Source organism: Meleagris gallopavo, chromosome 6, assembly GCF_000146605.3.
Source record: "Meleagris gallopavo isolate NT-WF06-2002-E0010 breed Aviagen turkey brand Nicholas breeding stock chromosome 6, Turkey_5.1, whole genome shotgun sequence".
In the NCBI taxonomy this organism is placed as follows: Eukaryota; Metazoa; Chordata; class Aves; order Galliformes; family Phasianidae; genus Meleagris; species Meleagris gallopavo.
The window spans coordinates 27,961,233-27,970,731 of record NC_015016.2 but is presented as its reverse complement, the minus strand read 5'-3'; the positions used below and the strand labels follow the sequence as shown (position 1 = coordinate 27,970,731).

General features: G+C 36.1%; 1 long non-coding RNA gene across 3 annotated transcripts in view; it reads right to left on the bottom strand.

Moving 5' to 3' along the window:
• LOC109368219 overlaps positions 1-6,179 on the bottom strand; it is a 13,175-nt gene extending 6,996 nt beyond the window's left edge. For all 3 annotated transcript variants that reach the window (XR_002116021.1, XR_002116020.1, XR_002116019.1), the window contains exons 1-2: positions 6,101-6,179; positions 155-341 (exon numbers count right to left, since the gene is read on the bottom strand). This is a non-coding gene — a long non-coding RNA (uncharacterized LOC109368219). The remainder of the gene's footprint in view (positions 1-154; positions 342-6,100) is intronic.
• Positions 6,180-9,499: the final 3,320 nt, after the last annotated feature.

Sequence of the window (9,499 nt, the reverse complement as noted above, 5' to 3'; positions counted from 1 at the left end):
AAACACACAGCCCTTCCTGTCAACACACAGCCTATGCTTTGAACTTTCAAAACAATTAGATAGAACTAGCACTGGGTAAGCTAGGCCAAAAAAGCTTCAGGACAGTATCCTAACAGGTAGCTGGGTAGATCTAAAACCAATAAATGTATCTTACAGGTTAGTAGATTTCATCTTCCCTGGTCCATTTAGACAGTTTCTTGGATGACAAAGAAGGACCTTACTGGAGAATCCTGCTGTGGAAACAGTGCCCACCCAGAAAGTGGAGAACCATTAGTTTACTTCCTCTTTCAGAGTGTGAATAAAGTTTTTCAAATACATTTTTCCAATATGTTTCTTCTACCCTGGAACATAAAGGAGAAATGAGAAATTTATTCCTGTGGGAATTTTTCTTAAGGCACAATAACACAGTCTCTTTTTTATATAGTTACGTTCTGTTTTTAAATTGCACTTGTTCACAACTATTTATTTGTTCGCTTCTTTATTTGTTAATGTCAGTTAGTATGTCTACTATGTCTCAAAGTATTGATTGCAATGACAAAAGATAATTTTAAAAATTGGATAGTTGAATCTTAAAGTAAGGAGAACAGTTGCTTATGCTTAAGAACAACTGAGACAAGATGGTAGCACTCAGTCACAATGTAGAGCCAAAACAGTGCTAGTCACAGCTGCAGAAGATTTTCTAAATTCAGTTTTTAAAGTGGTTGAGCAGCCACAGAAGATCTTTTTTCTTAGTTCTTGGTTTAGCTGAACTGAAATCTGAAAAAAAGTATTCCCAATAAAAGGCAATTTGTAGCAGGGCCCTTTGAGACTGCTGCTTATCAGTACATACTGGCAGGGGAGTCATGTACACGTACGTACCTTACGAAACATTCAGAAACTATCTACACATACAGCACTTTTTATGATTCATAAATATTTATATAAAGTGAAGTTGACCATATTTTCTGCCTGCAGATATAGTCCAGTCAGATTATAATGGAAGCAGCAGTGTGTTTCCTTCAGAGATTTTGACCCAGTGGGCTCAGTTTGGAGTCTCCTCCACATTTGATTGATGCTAATAAAAATCTCACTTGTAATTCTAATGAATTTGCCTGTATAAGGGGGGGTGAAAATCTGATCCCTAAAAAAAGGGCAGATAAATCTCCTGGAGTATAGTATTCAGTTTATCATTGAACTTGAGCTGCAGTCATACTTTCTAAGAAGCCTTGCCAGAGTATGCACATATCAAAATGTATGCATACATATTTCACATTCTGTGTTTTGTTGTCTAGAATACAGCATACATTTTGCTCCAGAGGGGAAGCAGAGTAGTTGCTGATGTTTAGATATTTAGGAGGAGATTATCTACCAAACTCTGTTTTTAGTTAAAACACTAATAGAATAAATCTTCCTAGGTTTTCCACTGAAGTCTTTTGGAGTGGGTGGCTAGAAGGAAAAGTAACTAAAAGTAATAATTAAAAATATAATAAAAGAGAATTGTTGACATAGAAAGTTGCAAAATCTGACAGGATTTTAAGATACTCAGTTCCTACAACATAACTGCATCCCAAAGCTCTGAATATCCTGAGGATCCTATGATTTTCAATAACAGCAAAAGTAAAACAAACAGGTCTCAATTAGGTATTTTTCCCCAGGGGAAAAAGAATAAAAATCAGTAAGTAAAAGCTGAACTGGTTAATATTACTAAACATGTACTACTCAAAGACAATATAGAACAACACTTAATATTCAGCGAATTAGTCATAACAGAAAAAAAGGCTTTGTTAGAACTAGTACACAACTAAGCAAAATACAAAAGCATCAGTGATAATCCACTTATTAAAAAATGTACAATTCAAAAAACAGATATTTGAATTTTATGAATGTTCCTTCAAATCCAGAAAGTAAAAATCATTAAGGTTTTATGTGGATTTTAGTTTTCAATTCAAAAGTGTAAACACGTTGGTGTCTGAGTCACAAATATAGTGTCTATTTTTTTGCCTTTTTTTTTTTTTTTTTAAATTTTATTGGTCAGATTTCTACTTTTCTACTGTATCCTTTGTTTGAGGGTGTGGTAACTAGCCGTATAAATAGCTAGGATTAACTGCATGCCTGAATACTGAAGTGGAACTACTTGCATAAGGAATCTCGTCTCAGTGGGAATAAAACAGAATTGGGTATAGAATTATTTGTTTATTACTCATCGTGCAGAGTTACTTGACCACCCAAATGAAGCCTCTGAGGCATTATCCAAAATCCAGCAATAAAATAAGATAACATGCTCTTACAAGTGGTCTTTGCATAATTTTCTTTAGTTTTACTCTGGACAGTGCTTTACAGCTTATTATTGGGGGTTATTAATTAAAGGGTTAAGAAGAAAGCACTTTAATTTAGTCAGTGATGTAAGATAATACATATAATTACAATGTGAACAAAAGAGAAAAAATTCTGGTAAAATACAAATAGCTGTATTAATTACCACAGCAATTAACCCACATTTAAAAGGACTTCTTAAACCAAATTATTCAAGCTAGTGACAAATTTGGACAGATTTCTTAAGTTTCAAGAACCTCATTGGCGCCAACCTACTTCCTCTGAAGTCAATGGAAATTCTGGAAGTAAACAATGAGACAGTTTGGAAAACAAAATGAAAAAGTCACCATCAGTGAGTCATGAAATCTGGAACCAAACTCCAGAAGAGTCTCTACATTGTTACGCCTCCATGCAAGCAAACAAACGGAAATTTTGTACTTTTTTAAGGAGCACACCGATACAGAGAGCAACATCTTCTGATACAGTTCATTTCATCCTGGGACTTGAAAAAGTAAAGTAGCTCAACATCAAGTCCATGTTGTATCCAGAAGGTCTGATACTGCTTTCCAGCTTTTTTGAGCCTGATGTGTCTCATCAATTGAGAGATTCTGGGTAATCAAAGCCTAGAACGGGGCAGAGGTCTGGTAAGACTTATGATTGTCTAATCTGTCTCTCTCATATCAAAAGCTAGGCTTTTGTGTAGTTTTTCGAGAAGCTATAGTTTTTATATTCGAATGTTTTCCAAGTGATATGTTTTGGTAACCTGAACAAGTGGAAACTGTGGTAGATAAGATTTTGAGAGCAATTAATGTAATCTTTCTGACTTAGAAAAATCTTTCTCTGCAAGGTATAATTAGATGACATTTCCCCCACACAAGATCCCTTGTTAGTTAACAGGTGAAAAATGCCCTAGAAGGTAGGAGAAAACATGACTGGCACTGAGTGAAATCCCTTGTGAAAATACTATGGGAAAGGCCACTCCAATAAATGCTGTGGAAAAAAAAAATAAATATATATATATATATATATATATATATATATATATATATATATATATATATATATATATATATATATATATATATATATATATATATATATATATATATATATATATATATATATATATATATAAAACTGTGAAAATAAGGACTTCATCCACTGTCTGCCATGGTTTCTTAGAATACAATGGCTGTTCAGTCTAAATGTATTATGCATATATCTGAGTATTGCATACTGGTTGTCAAGGCGCTCTTTTCAGAGAAAGCCTTACTGTCTATTAAAGTGTTTCATAAGTCTTTGTTGTGGGAGTAACAAATCTCTCTTCCCCACCAAAGCCAGATCCCGTTTAGAATACAATTTGGAAGGCATGTCCTTGTTAATTTAAACTGCAGAATAGCCTCTCTGTGGTCTGTGTTAAAAATCCATTTGAAAGCAATATCCTTCCCCCAGGTTTAAATGGGTCATGCTGAAAAAAATATACTCTGACCCGACCCTCTGATCTGACCAAGATATTTTCTGTCTCCTAGTGAAGAAGACACAGAAAGAAACAATATTTCAATCCAATTCTTAGTCTCTTATTCTCCATAGTATGGGTGAGAATAACTCGTTCAACATTTTAGTAAGTTTTATTTAGTTGAGTCAAATATAAACGATGATGAAGCAGAGAAGATGTATTTGCATACAGCAAACACGAGCACTGCATGCTTCTTAAACTTGGGCTGCAACAGGGATATTATGTTCCTTCTTATTTGTTAGGGAATTCATTCCTTTGCACCATGAGAAGTGTTGAGCGAAGTTGCAGTATAATGAGTTAACCCTTGCATTTTCTAAGTTTCAGTCTCTTAAGTACAGGCTTGAAACATCCAGTTTAAAGTAATCAGTTTTTTTGTAATTATGTAGAAATGATTTTTTACATCACTTTGCTTGCTAGAAATCTGTATTTGTGCTTCTACTTACTATAGATATATCAAATCATATATATTAGACCTAACAGCATTTTGCCATTGGCATATGAAAATTATTCATGCTTAAAATTATTTCGCAGAAAATCAGAAACTGTACAGTAGCTAAGATACTATCATTTATGAACTGCAGCTAAGCAAAACCATAACTATGCATCAAATCTCAGACTACTGACTCCCTTACTACAACTAACCAACATATAATCATCATTCCTGCTTGTGCATTAGAGACCTCTTCCTGAGGTGAAGAAGTAGGATGTTAAATATTTTCATGGTATTTAAAATAATTTTTCCTGAGAAAGTTTTAATCCTTTCTTTCATTGTCTTCCAAAGTCTTCTGTTCCAAAACAACTCTGTGGATAGCTGGGTCTACATAGAGAGAGTGAGAGAGAGAGAGAAAGAGAGAGACATCTTAATATGTATATTATTCTGCTATTTACTTAAGACTGGGTCCTTTATCAAGGCAGTTTCCAATTTTTTTGGAGAGGAGTGAGGTGGGAAAAGGAGGACAAACAAAATCCCTCAGTGACCCATACCACATATCTTAGACTCAAGTCTTAAACAAAGAGATACAGCGCAGCAGGATAAAGAACTGAATGCATAACAACAAAATGCATCCTAGATAAATACCCAAATGGTGTTTTTTGTTTTGTTTGTTTGTTTGTTTTAACTAAAAAAGAATATTTTGAACGTAAATATTAACTGGAGTTTCTCTATTGAAAAACCTCAAATCCCAATGCAAAGCACATTCCAAAATAACCCCTGGAGTGAGCAGTCCAATGTAAACAACAATGGCTCACAAAAAGCATTTTTGGACTACTGATGAACTTTCCATTTTTCTTAAATCTGACAGCTCAGAAAAACTTCCAAGTGTGTGCATACATCAACACATCAGTTAATGCAGAAATGGTGTCAAGTATCTTATAAAAATGAGAATGTAATAAGCTAGGCTCCCTATATACACCGTATGGAAATCATCCATCACAGAAATCTTACCACATCTCAGCACAGCTTACACTCCCTTTGCAGTGCTGACAGTCCTTCCAGTACAAGATACCTGCAAGGGACTGCTTTCTAGAATGGGAAAGCAACACACTGCACTCTTTGATGAGTTACAGTAAGGCAAACATGGAGATTACCTACAGATATTTTTTTTCCCCCCCATCTCATACAGCTCAAAAGTAGGGCTGCTATCTGATGCTTGTTTTTATGCAAAGGATTGTATTTTTTTTTTAATTAAAGTCATAGTTTTCACTAAAGCCTTTCAGTTGTACCTTGCAGAACACTGATTATCTCATCCATTTTACTCTGAAGCCTTAGTTGACTGAACATTAACACTTCAGTGCTTCACTGAGCTGGAATTTACTTGGCTGTATTTGGATTCCTCCTTTAGTAATATTCCAGAGGTGAGCACATATCTGTATGAATAATTATCTAGGTAAACAGAGTGTGGGAAGAATGCAGCTTCTGTGGCTCCATAGCAAAATAAGGTCTTTTGTTCTAGCAGCTTTCCTTAGGGAAACAAAATTTACACCCAATGAGCATCCTTTCCAGCCAGAAAACCATGGTTGGAAAGGTTCCTCCAGAACTCCTTAACACAGAGCATGCTGAGAGGCAATGACTGAAGTTTTCGCCTTATATTTTGGGCTTTTGAAGAAAACTTTGCCTTTGTTTTGGGATCCAGACGCTATACTCCAGTTCCTTCCTCCACATTGTTACAGCATCACACAATGAAAAGTACAGCAGTAATAATGGGGGTAGCAAAGTCCTAGGCTACACCAAATGAAAATAAGCCCAAACACAACAGCTGTAGACACAAAAGCAAAGGAAGAAAATGTACTTACCCTTGGAAGGACTCAAGTAGACAGGGATTTCCAGCAAGATACCCTTACCTCTACTGCCAACTCTTAAATGAGGTCTGGGAAGGGGTGGATCTTGGAACCAACCCTTCAGGTCAGTCAGGTGCATAGCTTGCACCTGAGCTGCCCTGGGTTGGCTCTGCCTTCCTACCAGGTGCTCAATCACTGTTTCAAGCTGTGACAGCATTCCTACTACACATGCCATTTTTCTTCTGACATTTGCCTGGCTAGAGGAAGGAGTCTATGGGAGGCAAGAAAGACCTTCATATCCAGAAAAACACTCAATAAATCTCTGTGGCACTGTTTCCCACATTCTGTCCACATTGAAAGAGAATCCCCTCTGCCCATATCACCACAGGAATCTCCATTTTTTTACAGAAAGGACTTCTTCAAAGGAAAACTAAGGTTCTGTGAATGGACTGTTTCAAAACTATTTATAATCTTCCCCTACAAAAAAAATCTTACAAAACCTGCTTTTTTTCTTTCATAATTTATACATATTTGAAGAACAAAAGAAGCTTTCTCTGAACATATTTTGTGCACATGGGATTTAAAACATTTTTGAACATTTTCAAGAGAATTCCTTGTATTTTGGAAAGTTTGTGAAAATACAGTAAGAAATGAGAATTCACTGATGAGTTTTTTTGAATGAAATGCATTCAATGGACTTTCAAACCAAAGGATCTTCAGACCACATATATATATGCTTTTACAATCTGGATATGCCTTAAATTGATGTATTCAATCATTTCTGTGTTCAAAAAAAAAATAGCACAGAAAGCCTTCAGGCTGCCTTTTCTCTTTTCCTTTTATTTAATTCCCAGTGACTGGCACAGTTATGACACCTTGCCCTGGTCTGCCCTGCCAGGTAGCAGAGTACTCATCGTCCCTTTATGCTGTGGCCATGTCCATTCAGAATTCCATGTGCTCCACTGCAATAAATGGTGATAGCTTTTCAAAAGGAATGATGGCCTAGAGGATGGGCTTGCTTGTAGCATCTGACTGTTAAACCTTTTAGTTTATTTACTCAGGACATTTTTCTTCCACCTGCATTTCTGCCGAAGGCCTGAGTCATGCACACACACATTCCCATGATATATTTCAGGTAAGCAGGCTCATTAAATTCAGTATTGCAAGGTGTATATAAAAGTTTTCAAACTGATTTCAAACATGAAGTTGCAGGCCTTTATTATTATTTGAACACCCTTTGCAGCACTTGTCTGTACAGCTTGTGCTAGAATAAGGCTCCTGTTCTATCTGGGGCTCCCAGGGTGGAGAGGATAGATATTACCTGTTCTGCCATAAAGAATGAAGAAGAAAAAACTCACTGCTTTGCCAGCTCAGAGCTCACTTGAAATCTCATATTTCTGGGAAATGAGAATGGTTACTATGCAACTATTACAATTATGCAACCGTTACAGTCATATCTTCCTGACAAATATTTTGCTTAATGTAGCTGTTAAGAAACATGGCTGGGTGTGACTCAAAAGGTGCTGAGTACTTTCTTCAAGGTCTGAAGCATCCCTGAGAGATGTTGAGAACAATCATGCTTCCAGGTCTCAGAAATAATGTAGAATGAAGTCATGGGGGCTGATCTCTTCTTCCTTCAAAGTCACTAGGAAAACTTTTTTGTGATTCAGGTAACAGAGAACTAAGCTGCAAGTTGGTTATCTCTCTCTGCAACAGGGAGCTTCATCCTGGTAACGCCGCGTTAGGCACATAACATTAAACTTATCTCAATGACATTGTTTCTGCATTTTCATTCGAAACTTGAACTTGCTATGGTTTGTTCTGTTGTACAAAACTGTGGGAAGGGAGTTGAAGAACATCACAAATATTTACTATAGGCTTTACCAGCAATTAAACTTTATATTAGGCCTTCTTTTCTGAGTAGCATCAGATTATGAAGGGCCTAAAGGACCATGCTCCCACCACAAAAGAAATCACTGATACATAGCATGGATATTTCAGCACTATTTATTGTATGCGTGTAACTGGCTAGGACTTAGAGGTCATGAAATCAGATGGAGGGAATCCCTTTTTTACCTCAGGAATGTTATCCTGCTTTGCCATGCCTGATTCCCAGGGAACCTTTAAATCTCAGGACTTAAATTCCTATTACAGATGTGAAAGCAGAAAGAAAACTCCCCTGCATACAATGCCTTTCCTAAAAGTCTGGCATCAAAAATACAAACGGCAAGGAATTTCTTCAAAGACTGGAGTCATGCTCATATACCATAAGAAGAATACTTTGTGAAATTCTTTGTTATGTTTAACATACTAGCAGTAAAATAATTGAGTTTGGATCCTTTAAAAAAGTATTTTTACATCTTAGATTTAATAAATATAATTAATTTTAATCAGAAATTATCTGTACTGTAGAGTTGTTATGGGGAAAGTGCATAGTTTCTTGAGTGAGATGAAATTGATGTTCATCATCTCCGAGAACACAAGAGCAGATCTTAATAATGGCTTATTAGAATGAACAAGGAACTAAATCTGTAAGAAATAAGATTTATCTGGTAAATAATGTTTTCTGAGACAAAAGGCATGAGAATTTAAACAAGGCATGGCCACACCCATCAATAAAACAGTGTAACTGTAAAAAAAACCTATTGCAATCCATGCTCAAGCTACAGTGAGCAAATCTGGGCTAAGTGCCTTTCCAAGAGCAACTTGGAGGTGAGAAGTGCTCTGCTACTCTCCTCTCCCCATATTTTGGGCAGATTGAGGTTCCAGTGCCTAAATGTTTGTACCTCCATAGTGGAGCTAGGCACCAAGCTACCCCCATTTACTCTGGTCAACATACCAGTGAATTTTTGCTCCGAAGAATCTTGAAGATACAGTGTCAAAATTTGCAACACTCAGGGACTTAAAACTGAAAATAGGCAGGGTAGCAAAGGCTTTGCCTTAGCCAAAATAATTGGTGATTTTTTCATGTCATCTGTCAGGTTAATTCTACCCTCTCCACCACACAAATACATTTATTAAAGGACAGCTTGTACGTTCAGTTTCTTTAGAATTATTCCCAGCTATCAGTGACAGCAAACCCAAATTATTTTCTGCCTAATGAAATTACAGCTGCTGCCTAAGGCATAAATACACAGATGGCTTGAATGTTCAGAACTGAAATGCTACATTGGCTGCTGAGATAACCCATTATGTATATACTTAGAAAAAAATACTCTCTTCAAAAAGAAGCTACACAGTAAATGGAATATTATTTGTAATTTCTGCTACAGCCTCTTTATCTTGGAGATAGACTTGACAGAACGTTGCTCTAAGATACTGCCTGGAAAAACAGATTTGTACTAATTGGCTTTCTTATAATGAGGTATAATAGTGATTTTATATTTTTATGATGATTATTTTAGAAAGTGCTTC